Source organism: Triticum dicoccoides, chromosome 2A, assembly GCF_002162155.2.
Source record: "Triticum dicoccoides isolate Atlit2015 ecotype Zavitan chromosome 2A, WEW_v2.0, whole genome shotgun sequence".
NCBI classification, from domain to species: Eukaryota; Viridiplantae; Streptophyta; class Magnoliopsida; order Poales; family Poaceae; genus Triticum; species Triticum dicoccoides.
The window spans coordinates 744,819,538-744,840,000 of NC_041382.1; the positions used below are offsets into that span (position 1 = coordinate 744,819,538).

Sequence of the window (20,463 nt, forward strand, 5' to 3'; positions counted from 1 at the left end):
CGGTCCAGCCCATCAGCATGCAGAACCAGGCGCTGATGGTGGAAAGGCTCTCGGGTGACGGTGGAGTAGGCGGCAGTGTAGTATCCCTCCGCACCAACATCAGATGCGATAGGAATGTGCCTGAAAGGGGAAGTGTCCAATGCCTGATACTTGCCACGAAGACGTGTTAGAGCAGCATGAGCAGCATCGTGGACTGCCATCTCGATGGTCACTCCAACACCATGAGCGGTGTGCAGCACAGTAGTGGACTCATACTCCCGAGAGTAGAGGTGGACGATGGCACGGTACTGCTCCTGGTTAAAGTCCTGGTACTCCTTGTAGACGGTGTACTCAGGGTGCCAGCGATAACCCAGATAGGTCATCATATCAGCTAGCACAGCAGGTGATCCTGAGGCTCCAATGGCCGCAGTGTGGCGCACGACCTGCCTCGCGGGTTCCATCTGAAAACAAAGATGTTTCAATGGAGTCAAATGACAACATGGGCACTATTCAAAATGCTATCCTACAGAATAACTATGGCTTATCCAACTTTGGGGTGAACGTGGTAACGGGATCCTAATGTCAGAGTTAGTAAATTCGTTTAACCCGAGTAGAAAAGAGTTCAAAGTCCCAGAGTAAAGGTCGAGGAGTAAAAGATCCTAGTACCACCCAAATGGCGACGTGGGCCCGTAAGGCTCACAGCCATGTTACTAAAAGTTTTGTAGTGACTAGACTCGACTTCGGCCAAGGAGTGTGGAAGGGGGATTCCTACAGGCAGTCGGCTCTGATACCAACTTGTGACTCCCCCGATTCAATCGTACACTAATCATGCACGCAAACGTGTACGATCAAGATCAGGGACTCACGGGAAGATATCACAACACAACTCTAAAACATAAATAAGTCATACAAGCATCATAATACAAGCCAGGGGCCTCGAGGGCTCGAATACAAGTGCTCGATCATAGACGAGTCAGCGGAAGCAACAATATCTGAGTACAGACATAAGTTAAACAAGTTGCCTTAAGAAGGCTAGCACAAACTGGGATACAGATCGAAAGAGGCGCAGGCCTCCTGCCTGGGATCCTCCTAACTACTCCAGGTCGTCGTCAGCGGGCAGCACGTAGTAGTAGGCACCTCCGGTGTAGTAGGGGTCGTCGTCGACGGTGGCGTCTGGCTCCTGGACTCCAGCATCTGGTTGCGACAACCAGGAAGAAAGGAAAGGGGAAAAAAGGGGGGAGAAAGCAACCGTGAGTACTCATCCAAAGTACTCGCAAGCAAGGAACTACACTACATATGCATGGGTATATGTGTAAGGAGGCCATATCAGTGGACTGAACTGCAGAATGCCAGAATAAAGGGGGATAGCTAGTCTTATTGAAGACTATGCTTCTGGTCACCTTCGTCTTGCAACAGGCAGAAGAGGGTAGGTCGAAGTCCTCCAAGTAGCATCTCCAAGTAGCATCTCATAGCATAATCCTACCCGGCGATCCCCTCCTCATATCCCTGAGGAAGAGCGACCACCGGTTATATCTGGCACTTGGAAGGGTGTGTTTTATTAAGTATCCGGTTCTAGTTGTCATAAGGTCAAGGTACAACTCCAAGTCGTCCTGTTACCGAAGATCACGGCTATTCGAATAGATTAACTTCCCTGCAGGGGTGCACCACATTCCCCAACACGCTTGATCCCATTTGGCCGGACACACTTTCCTGGGTCATGCCCGGCCGCGGAAGATCAACACGTCGCAGCCCCACCTAGACAAAACAGAGAGGCCAGCACGCCGGTCTAAACCTAAGCGCACAGGGGTCTGGGCCCATCGCCCATAGCACACCTGCACGTTGCGTGGGCGGCCGGAAGCAGAACTAGCCCCCTTAATACAAGAGCAGGCTTACGTTCCAATCCGGAGCGCGCCGCTCCGTCGCTGACGTCTGAAGTGCTTCGGCTGATACCACGACGCCGGGATACCCATAACTACTCCCACGTAGATGGTTAGTGCGTATAGGCTCGTAGCCGACTCAGATCAAATACCAAGATCTCGTTAAGCGTGTTAAGTATCCGCGAACACCGAACAGGGCCAGGCCCACCTCTCTCCTAGGCGGTCTCAACCTGCCATGTCGCTCCGCCTCAAAGATCCACACAGAGGGCCGTCGGGACAAAGGTCCTTTCAGCCCCCAATCAGTGAATCACTCGCGGGTACTCTTCGAGCTGACCCGACTTTAGTCACCATCTGTATAGTATGTATGTATGTATAGTATATACCCGTGATCACCTCCCGAGTGATCACGGCCCAATATTATAGCAAGGCAGACTGACACGAATGTAGGGCCAACAATGATAAACTAGCATCCTATACTAAGTATTTAGGATTGCAGGTAAGGTATCAACAGATGTAGCAACAATGTCAGGCTATGCATCAGAATAGGATTAACGGAAAGCAGTAACATGCTACACTACTCTAATGCAAGCAGTATAGAGTAGAATAGGCGATATCTGGTGATCAAGGGGGGGGCTTGCCTGGTTGCTCTGGCAAGAGAGAGGGGTCGTCAACTCCGTAGTCGAACTGGGCAGCAGCAGCGTCGGTCTCGTAGTCTACCGGAGAGAAGAGGGGGAAGAAACAATGAATACAATGCAAACAAATGCATATCGATGCATGACATGACAAGTAACGATGCTAGGTGTGCCCAATCGCGGTAGTAGGTGATACCGACGAAGGGGGGAAACATCCGGGAAAGTATTCCCGGTGTTTCGCGTTTTCGGACAGATGAACCGGAGGGGGAAAGTTGCGTGTTTGGTATGTTAGAGGTGTGTGGTGGACGAACGGGCTGCTTATCCGGGTTCGTCTCGTCGTTCTGAGCAACTTTCATGTAGAAAGTATTTTCATCCGAGTTACGGATTAAAAGATATGATTTTCTAAAGATTTAAATCATTTTCTGATTTTATTTAGTTATTTAATTCCAGCATTATCCAAAACAGTGAATGATGACGTCAGCATGACATCAGAGTGATGTCAGCAGGTCAACTGGTCAGTTGACCAGTCAAACCAGACAGGTGGGTCCAGTGGGACCCACATGTCATTGTCAAGGATATTAACAGAATTCTAAAACTAACTAAATTGGGTTAATTAGTGGGTGGGGCCCGGTAGTCAGTGAGAGATTAGTGTTTAATTAATTAATTTAATTAATTAGCAATTTATCTATTTATTTTTATTCGTTTTAAGACATGGGGCCCGCATGTCAGTGGCAGTGGCTGCCACATCAGCGTAGTTGACCCGGTCAACTTGGCCAGTTGGGGCCCCAAGCCCACAGGCAGTGACCCAGGGGGTGGACCCCACGCATGCCACATCAGCCGGCCGGCGTTTAGACGCCGGCGAGTCCGTTTTCGCGGCGGCGCGGCTCGGGATAGTGGCGGGTTTCGCCCATAGGGCACCAAACCGAGCGGGACCGGTCGCGTTCGAACGGCAAGACGACGGCGAAGTGAGTGGGGGTGGTTGTAGAGGCGGTGGTGGCCGGAGTCGAGCGCCACGAGCTCGTCGGCGGTGAGGTGGTTCGGGCGCGAAATGAAGATGGCGACACCGCGCGCTTCGGGGCTAACGGGAAGGCCAGGGGGGAGCTGCGCGACGCGCTGAGCACAAAGGACTCGGCCCCGTGACCATTTGGCCACCGGAAGGGCGCCGGCGACGCGTGCAGGCGGCGGCGCGGTCGGGTGCTTCGGCGGTAGCTAGCTAGGGCACCGTGAGGCGAAGAAGGAGAGGGGGAGAGGACGGAGTGGAGCTCACCGAGTGGTCAAGAAAGACCCGTGGTGGCTTAGGAGCAGCAGAGCTCGCCGGGGAGGAAGGGGATCGCCGGCGGCCGTCGAGGAAGCAGACGACTCGATCCGTGGCCTGCGGTGCTCCTCGAGCTCGATGGCGAGGCGTAGCTGAAGTAGAGGTCGTCGACGCGTCTCGTGGACGTGCTAGCGAGGCGCGGGGTGGCCGGTGGCCGCGGTTATGGCGCAGCCATGGCGACGGCGGCGCTCGGTTACGGAGGGGAACGAAGGGAAGCGCGGTGGATCTGAGGGGGAAGGCGCAAGGACCGAGGGGAGAGTGGGGCGAGTGGGAGGAGAGACCGAAGGGCGCGGCGTCGGCGTCCTTATCCCCTCGCCTCGTCGCCGGCGAGGTGGGTTCGGCTGGGACGTGCCCTGTTCCGACCCGGGTCGGGGGAACAGGGGAAGGGGACGCGGTGTGGGAGCTGGGCCGGCTGGGCCGGCCAGGCTGACTGCGGGCCAGGGGGTTGGGCGGTGGCCGTGCGGGTGGGTTGGGCTGCCTGGTCCAGGGGGCTTCCCCCCCCCTTTTGTTTTGTTTTTTTAATCTCTTTCTTTTATTTATTTTCCCTTTCTGTTTTATTTAGTTTTAGGGCATTTAGGCATTTTATAAAATGGTGTTTGCTTCACCATAATTACCAGTGCAATATTTGGCAACCCCCGAACATTTTCGCTTTGCCTTTTGAAAACTTAGGGTGTTTGTCACTAATTCATATTTTGAATTGCAATGATTTTGAACTACCACTTGATTAGCAACAGTAACACGGATGACATGGCATCATTAGAAGAGTTTTACTGTAGCCTAATTATCCGGGCGTTACAATGTCTCACCCAGGGTCAACAATTGATATGGTTTTGAAAGATCGGAAGGTTTCTCTGGAAAATAGAACATACACTTTTCCCCCTTTCTAGGAGAAAAATGGGTCATATACTTATGTATGTCCCGGAGAGAAGGACATAATAATAGTCCTCGGAAAATATTCCCTTTGGAAGGGCATGCCAATAGTTGACACAAACCAAGTCCCAATAATCCACTACACCACAGTACTGATGTAAGGACAGCAAAATTGCCGGGAGAAGGCTCTTTAAAGGGCAGACAAACTATCAGGATAGTGGTTCTCCCGGCAGATAGAACCGCCACGAGAACGGCCGTCGAGGACCAAAAATCACCATTAAACACAAGCAAGTGAGAGATAAGTATGGTGACAAAACAAGAAACCAGGGGAAGTCATGTGGAAGCACAAGAAGTGATATATATATGTGGTAAGTTTGTATTATTTGTTAGAGCACATAATTGTAAGTCTTATTCTATGGTTGTCCTCCTTTGGTACTTGCTTGCTTTTGGAAATGCACATCAATAGTTGATGCAAACCAAGACCAAATAATCGATTTCGTTGTACGGGACCAAAAATCACCACTAAACACATGCAAGTGAGAGATAAGTATTGTCACAATACAAGAAAACAAGGGAACTCATGTGGAAGTACAAGAAGGGGCATATGGTAAGTTTGTATTATCTGTTAGACCAAGTCGTATTCTATCGTTGTGCTCCTTTGGTACTTGCTTATGATTGACATCATCCTTCTCTTGTTTCAGATCAATGATTATACCCTCTTCATCCTCCTCGTGCACAGTAGAGGATGGCCTATATTTCTGGCGTCCTCCTCTGGTACTAGCAGAGCAAGGATCATATTGTTCATATCGTCCTCATGGAGTATTAGGTGACGATTACATGCTCGACATCCTCAACCAAACTACCAGGTCAAGGGTTACATCCTCGACATCCTTCTCATGCACCAGAATGTCATGGCGTCTTTCATTGGCATCCTTCTTGCGCAGGAGAGCAAGGCTTGATTTCCAATAGCCCTCCTAATTTTGCACCAGAATATTTCAAGCCTTTATAAATCATGGAAACAACAATGGTATTTCTCCTAACCAGAGACACTTTATGTTTAGCGAAAGGCTTGAGACCGACTATATTATTGCAGGTTCACAACACTTGAGGCCACCTAGCGGTTCTACTCCTGGTCATGAGTTGTGTCCCATATTGCACCCAAGGTCGAGGAACAATCGCTATGGTTTTGAAAGATCGGAAGGCTTCTCTGGAAAATGAAACATACACTCCTCCCACTTTCTAGGAGAAAAGTGGTTCATATATTTATGTATGTCTCGGGTAGAAGGACATAATAATAGTCCTGTAAAAACATGGGTTTTGTAAAGGAACGTCAACAGTCGATACAAACAAGGACTCAATAATCGGTTTCGTTGTATGGAACCAAAAATCACTCTTAAACACATGGAAGGGAGAGATAAGTATTGTGAAAATACAGGATACTGGGGGAACTCTCATGTGAAAGCACATGAAGTGATATAAGGTAAGTTTGTATTATGTGTTAGTAAGTCTTATTATATTGTCTTCCTCCTCTAGTACCTACTTATCATGGACATTAACCTTATCTTCTTTGAGATCAACGATAATATGATGTTCATCCTCTTTATGCGCGAGTAGACAATGGCCTATACTTTTAGCATCCCACACTAGTACTTGTGGAGAAAGCCTTAGTACATATACTCCTCCTAGACTATTAGGTGACAATTTACATGTTCGTCATCCTCAACTAAACTACAAGGTCAAGGGATACATCCTCGACATCCTCCTCATGCCCAGAATGTCAAGGCATCTCTCATTGGCATCATCCTTGCACGAGAGATAAAGGATTCATTTCCCATCATACTCCCAGTTTTGTGCTAGAATATTTTATGCCCTTAATAGATCATGGAAACAACAACGGTATTTGTCCTGACCAACAACATTGGATGTTTAGCGAATGACTTGAGTCTGACTATATTATAGCAGCTTCACAACACTTGAGTCCAGCTAGTGGTTCTACTCCTTATCGTGAGTTGTGTTTCATGTCTCACCCAGGGTCAACAATTGATATGGTTTTTAAAGATCGGAAGGCTTCTTTGGAAAATAGAACATAGACTTTTCCCCCTTCCTAGGAGGAAAATGGGTCATATACTTATGTATGTCCCGGAGAGAAGGACATAAAAATAGTCCTCGAAAAATATTCCCTTTGGAAAGGCATGCCAACAGTTGACACAAACCAAGACCCAATAATCCACTACACCACAATACTGATGTAAGGACAGAAAAATTGTCGGGAGAAGGCTCTTTAAAGGCCAGACAAACTGTCGGGATAGTGGTTCTCCCGGCAGATAGAACCGCCACAAGAATGGCTGATGGGGACCAAAAACCACCATTAAACACAAGCAAGTGAGAGATAAGTATGGTGACAAAACAAGAAACTAGGGGAAGCCATGTGGAAGCACAAGAAGTGATATATATATATGGTAAGTTTGTATTATTTGTTAGAGCACATAATTGTAAGTCTTATTCTATGGTTGTCCTCCTTTGGTACTTGCTTGCTTTTGGAAAGGCACATCAATAGTTGATGCAAACCAACACCGAATAATCGATTTCGTTGTATGGGACCAAAAATCACCACTAAACACATGCAAGTGAGAGATAAGTATTGTCACAATAGAAGAAAACAAGGGAACTCATGTGCAAGCACAAGAAGGGACATATGGTAAGTTTGTATTATCTGTTAGACCAAGTCATATTCTATCGTTGTGCTCCTTTGGTACTTGCTTATCATTGACATCATCCTTCTCTTGTTTTAGACCAGTGATTATACCCTCTTCATCCTCTTCATGCATAGTAGAGGATGGCCTATATTTCTGGCGTCCTCCTCTGGTACTAGCAGAGCAAGGATCATATTGTTCATATCGTCTCATGGAGTATTAGGTGACGATTACATGCTTGACATCCTCAACCAAACTACCAGGTCAAGGGTTACATCCTCGACATCATTCTCATGCACCAGAATGTCATGGCGTCTTTCATTGGCATCCTTCTTGCGCAGGAGAGCAAGGCTTGATTTTCCATAGCCCTCCTAATTTTGCACCAGAATATTTCAAGCCTTTATAAATCATGGAAACAACCATGGTATTTCTCCTAACCAATGACATTTTATGTTTAGCGAAAGGCTTGAGACCGACTATATTATTGCAGGTTCACAACACTTGAGGCCACCTACGGTTCTACTCCTGGTCGTCAGTTGTGTCCCATATTGTACCCAAGGTCGAGGAACAATCGCTATGGTTTTCAAAGATCAGAAGGCTTCTCTGGAAAATGAAACATACACTTCTCCCCCTTTCTAGGAGAAAAGTGGTTCATATATTTATGTATGTCTCGGATAGAAGGACATAATAATAGTCCTATAAAAACATGGGTTTTGGAAAGGAACGTCAACAATCGATACAAACCAAGACTCAATAATCCAATTTGCTGTATGGGACCAAAAATCACTGCTAAACACATGCAAGGGAGAGATAAGTATTGTGACAATACAAGATACCGGGGGAACTCATGTGAAAGCACAAGAAGTGATATAAGGTAAGTTTGTATTATCTGTTAGTAAGTCTTATTCTATTATCTTCCTCCTCTGGTACTTTCTTATCATGGACATCCACCTTGTCTTCTTTTAGATGAACAATAATATGATGTTCATCCTCTTTATGCATGAGTAGACGATGGCCTATACTTTTAGCGTCCCCCACTAGTACTTGTAGAGAAAGCCTTAGTACATAACCTCCTCTGAGACAATTAGGTGACAACCTACATGTTTGTCATCCTCAACTGAACAACAAGGTCAAGGGATACATCCTCGACATTCTCCATGCCCAGAATGTCAAGGCATCTCTCATTGGCATCCTCGTTGCACTGGAGATAAAGGCTTCACTTTCCATCATGCTCCCAGTTTTGCGCTAGAATATTTTATGCCCTTAATAGATCATGGAAACAACAACGGTATTTGTCCTGACCAACAACATTGGATGTTTGGCGAATGACTTGAGACCAACTATATTATAGCAGCTTCACAACACTTGAGTCCATCTAGTGGTTCTACTCCTCATCGTGAGTTGTTCTTTCATGTCGCACCCATGGTCAATAATTGCTATGTTTTTTAAAGATCGGAAGGCTCCTCTGGAAAATACAACATACACTTTTCCCCCTTTCTAGGAGAAAAATGGGTCATATACTTATGTATGTCCTAGAGAGAAGGACATAATAATAGTACTTGAAAAATATTCCCTTTGGAAAGGCACGCCAACAGTTGTATGGAACCAAAAATCACCATTTAACACAAGCAAGTGAGATATAAGTATGGTGACAAAACAAGAAACCGGGGGAAGTCATGTGGAAGCACAAGAAGTGAAATATATATATATATATATGTGTGTGGGGGGGGGGGTAAGTTTTTATTATCTGTTAGACCACATAATTGTAAGTCTTATTCTAACATTGTCCTCCTTTGGTACTTGCCTACTTTTGGAAAGGCACATCAATAGTTGATACAAACCAAGACCCAATAATTGGTTTTGTTGTATGGGACCAAAAATCACGAGTGAACAAATGCAAGTGAGAGATAAGTATTGTGACAATCCAAGAAACCAAGGGAACTCATGTGGAAGCACAAGAAGGTACATATGGTAAGTTTGTATTATCTGTTAGACCACATAATTGTATGTCTTATTCTATCATTGTCCTCGTCTGGTACTTGCTTATCATTGACATCATCCTTCTCTTGTTTCAGATCAATGATCATACCTTCTTCATCCTCTTCATGCATGAGTAAATGATGGCCCATATTTTTGGCATCCTATTCTGGTACTTGCAGAGCAAGGATCATATTGTTCATCTCCTCCGCATGGACTACTACGCAACGATGACATGCTCGACATCATCAACCAAACTACCAGTTCAAGGGTTACATCCTTGACATCCTCCTCAAGCCCCCGAATGTAAATGCGTCTTCCATTGGCATCCTCCTTGCGCAAGAGATCAAACTTCATTTCCCATTGTCCTCCCAATTTTGCACCAGAATATTTCAACACTTCGTAGATCATGGAAATAACAATGGTATTTCTCCCGACCAACAACATTTGATGTTTAGAAAATGACTTCAGACTAACAATATTGTTGCAGGTTCTCAACACTTGAGGCCACCTAGCTGTTTCACCTGGTCATGTGTGGTATGCCATGTCGCCCCCAAGGTATGGGAACAATCGCTATGGTTTTGACAGACAGAAGTCTTCTCTAGAAAATGTAACATACACTCTGTCCCCTTTCTAGGATAAATATGGTTCATATATTTATGCATGTCCTGGACAGAAGGACACAATAATAGTAATTAACAAATATTTTTTTTGGAAAGGCACATCAACAGTTGATACAAACCAAGACCCAATAATCGGTTTCGTTGTACAGATGCAAGGGAGAGATAAGTATTGAGAAAATATAAGAAACTTGGGGGAGTGATGTGGAAGCACAGGAAGTGATATCTGGTAAGTGTGTATTATCTGTTAGTCCACATACATGTAAGTCTTATTCTATTGTTGTCCTCATGTGCTACTTGCTTATCATGGACATCGTCCTTCTGGTCTTTCAGATCTTTGTTCATCCTCATTATGCACGAGTAGATGATGTCCTATATTTTTGGCTTCCCCCTCTTGTACTAGCAAAGCAAGGCTCATATTCACCATATCTTCCTCCTCGACTACTAGGTGACAACTTACATGCTTGACATCCTCAATTGAACTACCAGGTCAAGGCATCTTTCATTGGCATCCTCTTTGCATAGGAGATCAAGGCTTCACTTCCCATCATCCTCCCGGTTTTGCACCGGATTTTTTTATATTTCAAGCCCTTAATAGATCCTGGAAACAACAATGGTAGTTTTCTTGACAAACAACAATCGATGTTTAGCGAATGACTTGAGATCGACTATATTATTACGGGTCCACAACATTTGAGGCCACCTAGCGGTTCTACTCCTGGTCATGTGTGTTGTATAGTGTAGCACCCAAGTTTCGGGAACAATCGCTATGGTTAAAGTTCGAAAGGCTTCTCTGGAAAGTGTAACATACATTTTTTCTTCTTTGTAGAAAGGTTCATATATTTATATATGTTCCGGACAGAAGGACATAATAATAGTCCTTGAAAAATATGGTTTATGGAAAGGCACGTCGATAGTTGATACAAACAAAGACTCATTAATCGGTTAGGGTTGTACCAGACCAAAAACCATCGGTAAATATATGCAACGGAGAGATGAGTATTATGAAAATACAAGAAACTAGGAGAACTCATGGGGAAGCACAAGAAGTGATATATGGTAAATTTGTATTATATATTAGCCCACACATACATGTATGTCTTATTCTATCGTTGTCTGCTACCTCTTGAGCACTGCGTTGGTTTTCCCCGAAGAGGAAGGGATGATGCAGCAAAGTAGCGTAAGTATTTCCCTCGGTTTTTGAGAACCAAGGTATCAATCCAGTAGGAGGCTACACGCGAGTCCCTCATACCTGCACAAAACAAATAAATCCTCGCAAGCAACGCAAATAGGGGTTGTCAATCCCAATAAGGCCACTTACGAGAGTGAGATCTGATAGATATGATAAGATAATATTTTTGGTATTTTTATGATAAAGATGTAAAGTAAAATAAAGGCAAAGTAAATAGCAAAGGAAATAACTAAGTAGTAGGAGATTAATATGATGAAGATAGACCCGGGGGCCATAGGTTTCACTAGTGGCTTCTCTCGAGAGCATAAGTATTCTACGGTGGGTGAACAAATTACTGTTGAGCAATTGATAGAATTGAGCATAGTTATGAGAATATCTAGGTATGATCATGTATATAGGCGTCACGTCCGAGACAAGTAGACCGACTCCTGCCTGCATCTACTAGTATTACTCCACTCATCGACCGCTATCCAGCATGCATCTAGAGTATTAAGTTAAAAGCAGAGTAACGCCTTAAGCAAGATGACATGATGTAGAGGGATAGACTCATGCAATATGAAGAAAACCCCATCTTGTTATCCTCGATGGCAACAATACAATACGTGCCTTGATGCCCCTACTGTCACTGGGAAAGGACACCGCAAGATTGAACCCAAAGCTAAGCACTTCTCCCATTGCAAGAAAGATCAATCTATTAGGCCAAACCAAACTGATAATTCAAAGAGACTTGCAAAGATAACCAATCATACATAAAAGAATTCATAGAAGATTCAAATATTGTTCATAGAGAGACTTGATCATAAACCCACAATTCATCGATCTCAACAAACACACCGCAAAAAGAAGATTACATCGAATAGATCTCCACAAGAGAGTGGGAGAACATTGTATTGAGGTCCAAAAAGAGAGAAGAAGCCATCTAGCTACTAATTACGGACCCGTAGGTCTGAGGTAAACTACTCACACTTCATCGGAGGGGCTATGGTGTTGATGTAGAAGCCCTCCGTGATCGATGCCCCCTCCGGCGGAGCTCCAGAACAGGCCCCAAGATGGGATCTCGTGGATACAGAAAGTTACAGTGGTGGAATTAGGGTTTTGGCTCTGTATCTGATCGTTTGGGGGTACGTAGGTATATATAGGAGGAAGGACTACGTCGGTGGAGCAACAAGGGGCCCATGAGGGTGGAGGGCGCGCCTGGGTGGGTAGGCGCGCCCCCTACCTCGTGGCCTCCTCTTTTCTTTCTTGACGTAGGTCCAAGTCTCTCGGGTCTTGTTCGTTGAGAAAATCACGTTCCCGAAGGTTTCATTCCGTTTGGACTCCGTTTGATATTCCTTTTCTTCGAAACCCTAAAACAGGAAAAAAACATCAATTCTAGGTTGGGCCTCCGGTTAATAGGTTAGTCCCAAAAAATAATATAAAAGTGGATAATAAAGCCCAATAATGTCCAAAACAGTAGATAATATAGCATGGAGCAATCAAAAATTATAGATACGTTGGAGACGTATCATTGTCCTTCTCTGGTAATTTCTTATCATGGACATCATCCTTCTCTTATTTCAGACCAAAGATCGTATACATGTTTATTCTCTTCATGCACGAGTAGACGATGGACTATATTTTTGGCTACTCCTCTTGTACTAGTAGAGCAAGGCTCATATTTTCCATTAACTCCTCCTGGATTACTAGGTGATGATTTACATGCTCCGCAACCTCAACTGAACTACCATGTCAAGTGTTACATCCACGACATCCTCCTCATGCCTTAAAACATCAAGGTACCTTTCATTGGCATCCTACTTGCACTGGACATCAAGGCTTCATTTCCCATCATCCTAACAATTTTGCACCAGAATATTTCAGGCCGTTAATAGATCTTGAAAACAACAACAGTATTTCTCCTTACCAACAAAATTGGATGTTTAGCGAATGAGTTGAGACTGACCATATTATTGCACATTCACAACACCTGAGGCCACCTGGCGGTTCTGCTCCTAGTCGTGTGTGGAGTCTCATGTCGCACCCATGGTCTGGGAACAATCGCTATGGTTTTAAAATATCGGAAGGCTTCTCTGGAAAATGAGACATACACTTTTATCCCCTTTATAGGAGAAATATGGTTCAAATATTCATGTATGTCCTGAAAAGAAGCACATAGTAAGTGTCCTTGAAAAATATGGTTTCTGGAAAGGCACATCAATAGTTGATACAAACAAAGAGTCATTAATCAGTTTGTTGTACCGGACCAAAAATCGCTGGTAAATACATGCAAGGGAGAATTAAGTATTGAGAAAACATACATGGAAGCCTTATTCCCTCGTTGTCCTCCTTTGGTACTTGCTTATCATGGACATCATCCTCCACTTCTTTCAGATCAATGACATATCATGTTCATCTCATCATGCACCAGTAGATGATGGCCTATATTTTCGCCAGCCCCACTGGTATTAGCAGAGCAAGACTCATATTGTCCATATCGTCCTCCTAGACTACTAGGCCACGACTTACATGCTTGGAATCCTCCGCCTCGACTACCAGGTCAAAGGTTATTTCCTCGACATCTTTCTCACGCCTGAGAATATCAAGGCTTCTTACATTGGCATCCTCCTTGCATAAGAGATCAAGTCTTCATTTCCCATCGTCCTCCAAATTTTGCACCAGAATATTTTAGGCACTTACAGATTATGGAACAATAATGGTATTTCTCCATACTAGCAACATTGGATGTTTAGCGAATGGCTTGAGACCTTCTATGTTATTGCAGATTCACAACACTTGAGGCCACCTAGCAATTATACTCCTGGTCATGTGTGTCATCCTATGTTGCACCCAAGGCCCAGGAAAATATAATCGTTATGGTTTTGAAAGATCGGAAGGCTTCTCTAGATCTATCTTCACATATTACTCTCGATAAAGAAAAATGGCCCCATAGCATGCCTACCAATTAAATAAATCGTAGCCTTGTCCCAAGAAACATTCTGATTGATTTCTCTTAGATTGGTGTGTTCAAAATTATACAAGGCAAATACCAGGACATGGATATTTGTTTCTATTTCTATTTGGACCAATTACTCCCAATAACCATAAAACAGAACTCCTGATGTGTACAATGATGCATCCGATAGCATGTTTTTCAACACTACTACTCCTTCCGTCCCATAGTAGTAATCGCTTAAACGGATGTATCTAACACTAAAATACATCTACATATATCCATTTTAGTGACAACTAATATGGGATGAACAGAGTATGTTCCAAGCCGCATTGCTTCATGTATCTTTAAAATTGGTGATTACTGAGACTATTATGTATCTAGTAAACTATACTACGTAGGTTAGATATGGGGATTTGAACAAGTCCCTCATCTCCGACTCCAGAGAGCTTTCGTAGGATGTCAGCCGGTTGCCCGGTAAGTTTTCTGTAGTTCATAGCTTTCTGACTGAATTTTATAGTTTTTATGCTACTGAATTTTTTATAATGCTATAAGCTATCTTTTCACAGCTATCTTTTAGTGCATCATCATCTAGGTTTGTGAAAAAAATGTTAATATTGCAGCTCTTCTTCACCATTGTCAAGGATGGACATTGGGAAGTTGTTGTTGCGAACTTGATGCAAAAACAATTCAATGTTTTTTGACCCCAGGAGCGACGACCCTGACTACGTCAGCAACCTTGAGCACCCATGTTGCAATCTGGTATGAAAACTACACCGCTCTTTTCCATCTTTGTTTGGTCATTTTCATTATTTTTCTCGTATCAAATTGATGTTGTGCCAATCAAAGAAGATGTCACCGTGCCATATTTTTATATCTTAATTTTTCTGATATTATATGTGCAGATAACAAACTTCAAAACTCTGGTCCGAGAACGAAACCTATGGAAGCTTGATCTTGACAAGTTCGATTGTTTCAACCCAAAGGGGTACCCGCAACAATCAACAACATATTATTATCTTTTTCATTTTTCTTTTCTTTCATGTGCGCATCCACAACTTTCTACATTTGTTTCAGGAAGCATTTTTAGGTGTACCTTTTTTTGGCAAGTTTGATTGTGGATTCTTTGTTATTCTATACATGGAATCTAATAGCAAGGGCGATGAAGCCATTCAACACGGTATAACCATTTTTTCTATGCAACACTAGTACTCCATTTATATAGGGCCTAATGCGTTTTTCAAGACCGCCTTTGACTATTGACAAGATTAATAGTACATGAGATGTATAATGTGAAAATTATATCATTGAAAGCTCCTTTCACATACGAATTTTGCGGTATGCTTTGTGTAAGTTGCATGTCATATATTATTGCTCTAACATTTGGTCAAAGTTAGCCTCGAAAAACATATTAGGCCCTATATAGATGGAAGGAGGGAGTAGCTAAATAACATTTTTTGTTTTTCGAAACACTAGTTTTGTGAATATGACTCCTATCAACATCCACCTCATGTGTTTCTAATGATGTTTTTCTATGTTTTCTTTTTGTAAACATTCACTATACCACAACACTACATCCCTAACAACTAGGTTGGTCGGGAATACAAGTTCCCCCAACACACAGTTGGTCGGGAAAGAGTATTGCCGACCGACACCGTCTGTTGGGGAAAGTCCAGATGGGAAAACCCTTTCCCGACCGACTGTTTGTCAGCTATGGTGTATCTTTCCCGACCAACTGTATGTTGGGGTTGCCGTGGGCCTTTCCCGATCGACAGTCTGTTGGGGTTGCCATGGGCCTTTCCTGACCGACTATCAGACAATGTAATCTTTCCCGACCAACAATCCATTAGCGCAGCCAAGAGATTTCCCGACCGACTATCTGATAGGTTCTTCTTTCCCGACCAACATCCTATGGGGCCAAGCATTAGCCTTTCCTGGTCTGACAAGGTATGTTTTGCCGACCAACATCTGTTAGCCCTCCCATAGCAGGATTTCACGTTACCAACAGAATGTCCATCAAGTTACATATTCGTACATAACAATAACATGCATCATTCAACAATATTAAACCAGAACCAAACAATAGTCATACACATTCATTAATTTTCACATATAAATAGTTCATTTGTTATGAACCAATGAGCAGCCAAGTTTCCTATAAATAAACTAATGTAACTAATTAAATAGAGGAAACTTGATAGTTCATTGTCTGAGAGCAAAAGTTCATCACTTTGTTTTCTGCAAAACATCATCTGCCTTGGCTCCTTGTAGTGGGCAACTACTACCCATCCTCACAGCTTTCCAGCAAGATCGTTTCATCATTCTCGCACTTGACATCAAAGCCTTCGTTCTTCATCCCATTGGAGAACATTCTCCAGCTTGAACATCTGCAAGTCAAAATACCCAATAAATATTCCGCACCAACTACAGACCATTATATTTTCTCTAAGCTGCCTTCAACATCATTTCATACCAAAGCAACTGAAGATAATTCATTACCACTGAGACAGGAAAAGGGGTACCCTTCTAGAAATTTTAGAAGGGCGCGTACCTTTAGCACACCTCTTTTGTGTTTCCTATATCCTGAGATACAATGTATCCTGGTCTATGTGCCCATGGGGGATAACTACCTACATGCCATTCCTACATAAATGAAAGGAGTAAGAAATCGGATGATTAAGAAAAAGTAGCAACTGATTAAGAACAGGTAGCAGCGAAAGCATTTGCTAAGCATCTGCAACATGATAAAGGATATTTCAATTAGTATCATGAGGCTTGCAGAGTACAGAAACCAATTACCATTGCAAAATCAGCACACAAGGAGAAAAAACATTACAAACATAACTACACCAGTATAGAACAGAGCTCACTGGAATATAAGTAAAACTACGAAGTTGGCAAACACAAAAATAAATCTAAAAAGGGGAGAGAAATCATGCAGGAAGAAGTGAATATGTTCAAGAGACCCTAGAGAGAGAGAGAGAGAGAGAGTTCACCTTTTTCTGATTCACAAATACATAACACTTAGTTTTTTGCTGTATCGCTTGCTTTATGAACTAATAATCCATCTATATCTGTCATAGGAACTAAAGATATCATTTATGTTGGGGTTTGCTACTACATATTGTGTTGCTAATATAGTAATGCTAATGAAGGCCATTTGTATTTGGCATTTTCTTATATGAACATGACAACAAAACTATCGCTAGCAGAATAGAAACTTGAGTAAATTCTCATTTCAGAGATATGGAAGTGATCATGTTCAGTGGTTCGAATTTTTAGTAAAAAAAATGTGAAGAATAGTTCTGAAGTTGTTTCCATGTTCATTTGCGTCGATGTACACCCAGAATTCAGCAGACAACAACATAGCAAGGTTGACAAGCAGCACACCAGCAAGATCTAACATAGTTTCACATCATTACATTTTTTAGCTAGATATGATGCACACTACAAAGCCGGAACCTAGAAGCTGCACATGGATTACAAAGTTGTTGTTGTGCACCGGTTGTCATAGTGGAGTTTTAGTACAACAAATATCAAAATTCCATAGTTATAGAAGTGTATTAATTAGCCATGCATAATAATACAAGTCCTTTAATTGGAAGCACTCCAACGCTCAGATGTAAACAAAGAAGCTTTGGAATCCATAAAGTGAGCATTTCAGCAAGGACAACACCCACTAGCAACTAATTGTTAATTTGGAATGTGAACATCAGTAAAACCATGATAGCAGAACAGGCCAAGAGCGACTAAGTAAATGATTTGGTCTTTTCACTGGACATCGAAACTGTACATAAAGACAAGGGAACATGGCAGAATACCATGCCACTAGATGAGAACAAAATAAAGTCAAGGAAGCTGCTGTCCATTGGGTGATACAACATAGAATTAATTGTGCGACATTTTCATCAACCCGTGCATACTCCCTTAATCATAGTTGTAGAATAAGACCATAATTTAAAAGAGTTCCCTTTAGATATCCTGCGTGAAGTATTACAGCACAATGGTTTGCATTAATGACACTTCTAACAAATATCTTAATATACATACATTGGAATTTAACCACAGATAGTATATATAAAATACGTTGTGTATTTCACTTCATAGGATTTCTGTACACCACTGATCATGATCTTACAGTATGCGCATATACCTCTTTATTTCTCTAATCACATAGTAATAAACTTACATTGGAAGGGATACTAAATAGAGTTTTTGGAGAAAATAGCGATGAAATCCACAATTAGTACTTCTGATAACATTAGATGAGAGAGAGAGAGAGAGTAGTGCAGTTTTTATTTGTCGCAAAGATGCATGTGCGAGTGTACTTATCTAGGAAATTAATTTAAAAAAATGACGTAGTTCTTTTGATAACCTTCTACGCCACGCATTAACCCTTGGGGTGCTCGCTCTTTGTCTCGATGGTAGCCTTCTTCACAGCCTTGATATAGTGTTCCCTTATTCATGAGTTACGCTAGCACCACTTGCTCATTGGAACACATACTCATCATGGTGGTCTCTTTGTGATACAGAAAAAAATTGTGGGGATATTGCTCAGATTCAGAAGGCATTGTATGTATTTTTTGACTTAATTTTTATTTATCATTTTTTCTTACATGGAAACAATATATTTGCGCATAGTATAAGTTATATGTACAAAGCATAGTGAAAAGGTTCAAATAGCATAAGACTGTTATAATCAATATGCATGATTAAAGAAGCATTAAAGAAGCATACATTCGCCTATTTTTCTCATATAATTTTCAAATTCATCAATAAAAGCTATAGAAAAGCTAACCTTGTGTGACCAAATACGGGTCAAATTGGAAATTGTTCTGTTCATCCCATACATTTGTAACTATGCTCATACACATGCTAAGAAATTAACCTCTCCTTGCTTTGGATGCCTCGTAACTATGCTCATACACATGCTAAGAAATTAGCTCAAGTTAACCTATATATTTTAAAGAACCAAGAGAACCATGCAACTGAGTGCTGCAAATACAGTACATACAAGTGTTTTTCTTCATAAATAGTGGCATATTATTGCGATTACCATTATCTTTTCTGGGAAGCACGACAAAGACATAAAAGTTAACCGTATAACTTATTTAAGTTTACTGAGCATCATAATATGACCAACCGTGAGATTAATTATCTAATGCTATATATGTTTCTCCACATGTTTCAGATGCCTTGAATCATTTCCCGAAAAAGAGGACGTCCTAAATCATAGAGGCCGCTATATAACATATTTAGCTATCCAGATTGCCAGATCTGCAAAATCAATCAGTAGATGGTCAATCACTTGCCACATGCAATTTTATCGTCCCAGCTTAACATGCGTACAATAGTGGAGGCAGCTCATCTGATTAGAGATCCGACTATGCGTAGGGCGGCGCATAGTTTGGCCCCTGCTGTATAGGGAGGCAGTGGTTGGATCTGATTAGAGAGCCACACATGGAGGCACATGAGCACGTATGCACGGGCGCAAGTGTAACAATCCCTGAAGGTAAAAGAATCAGCAGATATCATCTAAACAAACAAAATCAAAATTAGCAGCCTCCAGGATGTAAACTAACCTGCAACAGTTCAAGTGACAACAGCCTTGTCTTAGTAGCAATCTCGTCACTTTCTTCTGCCATGCTCATCTAGGAGGATGGGACAAAAAAGGTGAAAGATGAACAGGTGATACTCTAGTCAAGTCTCTCTTTTTGCAAGGAGGAACGGGAACCTGGGAGTCGAGGTAAGTGCCGGAGCTGATGACGTCGCTCGCCGGGATCCCAACCCTGAAAGCTTCCACGAGAGGTAAGCACCAGCGCCTCTAGGGAGTGCTCCGTCACGGCGCCCGCCCTGTCTCCCCCGTCTGCAGCAGGTTAAGCCCCGTCGCTCCTGGGATCTGCAGCAAATTAAGCCCCAGATCTACACGGTGCCCGCCGTGACGACGACGAGGTGAGGAGAGAGCACCGGGGTTGAGCAGAGGGTTTGAGCGTGTGGGAGCAGCAAGCCAGCAGGGTAGTGCGGGGGGCAGGGTAGCGCGAACGCCGGGTGGAGAGGCCAGCGGCGGGTGCCCATGGTGGCGCGCGTGGGGAATGAGAAAGGGGATAGGGATTTGCCTCTCCCGTGCGTGGTGACTAATGTGTTGTGGGGAAACATTTCGCGGGCTTTGGGCCAAAAGGGGGCGCTAAAATTTCTGTACGCGCGCGCTGGCCCATTTCCTACAGACCGTTGGTCGGGGTTATTTCCCGACCGATGTATGGATGGGCTTTAGAGCTTTCCCGACCCATCGTTTGACAATAATTGTGCTCACATTCCCGACCGACTGTCCGTTCCTGTTTACAAGTTTTCCCGACCGATTGTTCGTCACATGTTTTTCCAA

The 20,463-nt window shown here is 43.2% G+C and overlaps 1 long non-coding RNA gene and 2 pseudogenes across 3 annotated transcripts; 2 read left to right on the top strand and 1 right to left on the bottom strand.

Moving 5' to 3' along the window:
* Positions 1-5,253: 5,253 nt before the first annotated feature.
* LOC119358289 lies at positions 5,254-6,610 on the top strand (annotated as a pseudogene).
* Positions 6,611-12,688: 6,078 nt separating this feature from the next.
* On the top strand, positions 12,689-13,235 carry LOC119358290 (annotated as a pseudogene).
* A 2,885-nt stretch (positions 13,236-16,120) lies between these two features.
* LOC119356864 lies at positions 16,121-20,179 on the bottom strand. 3 transcript variants are annotated; one of them, XR_005172073.1, is made up of 4 exons: positions 19,819-20,179; positions 19,667-19,735; positions 16,636-19,590; positions 16,121-16,471 (listed from the first exon to the last, which is right to left on the bottom strand). It is a non-coding gene; the product is annotated as an uncharacterized LOC119356864 (long non-coding RNA). The 3 variants fall into 3 exon arrangements; XR_005172072.1 differs by having other exon boundaries at positions 16,636-19,361; positions 19,434-19,590; positions 19,667-20,179; XR_005172071.1 differs by having other exon boundaries at positions 19,667-20,179.
* Between the last annotated feature and the right edge of the window lie 284 nt (positions 20,180-20,463).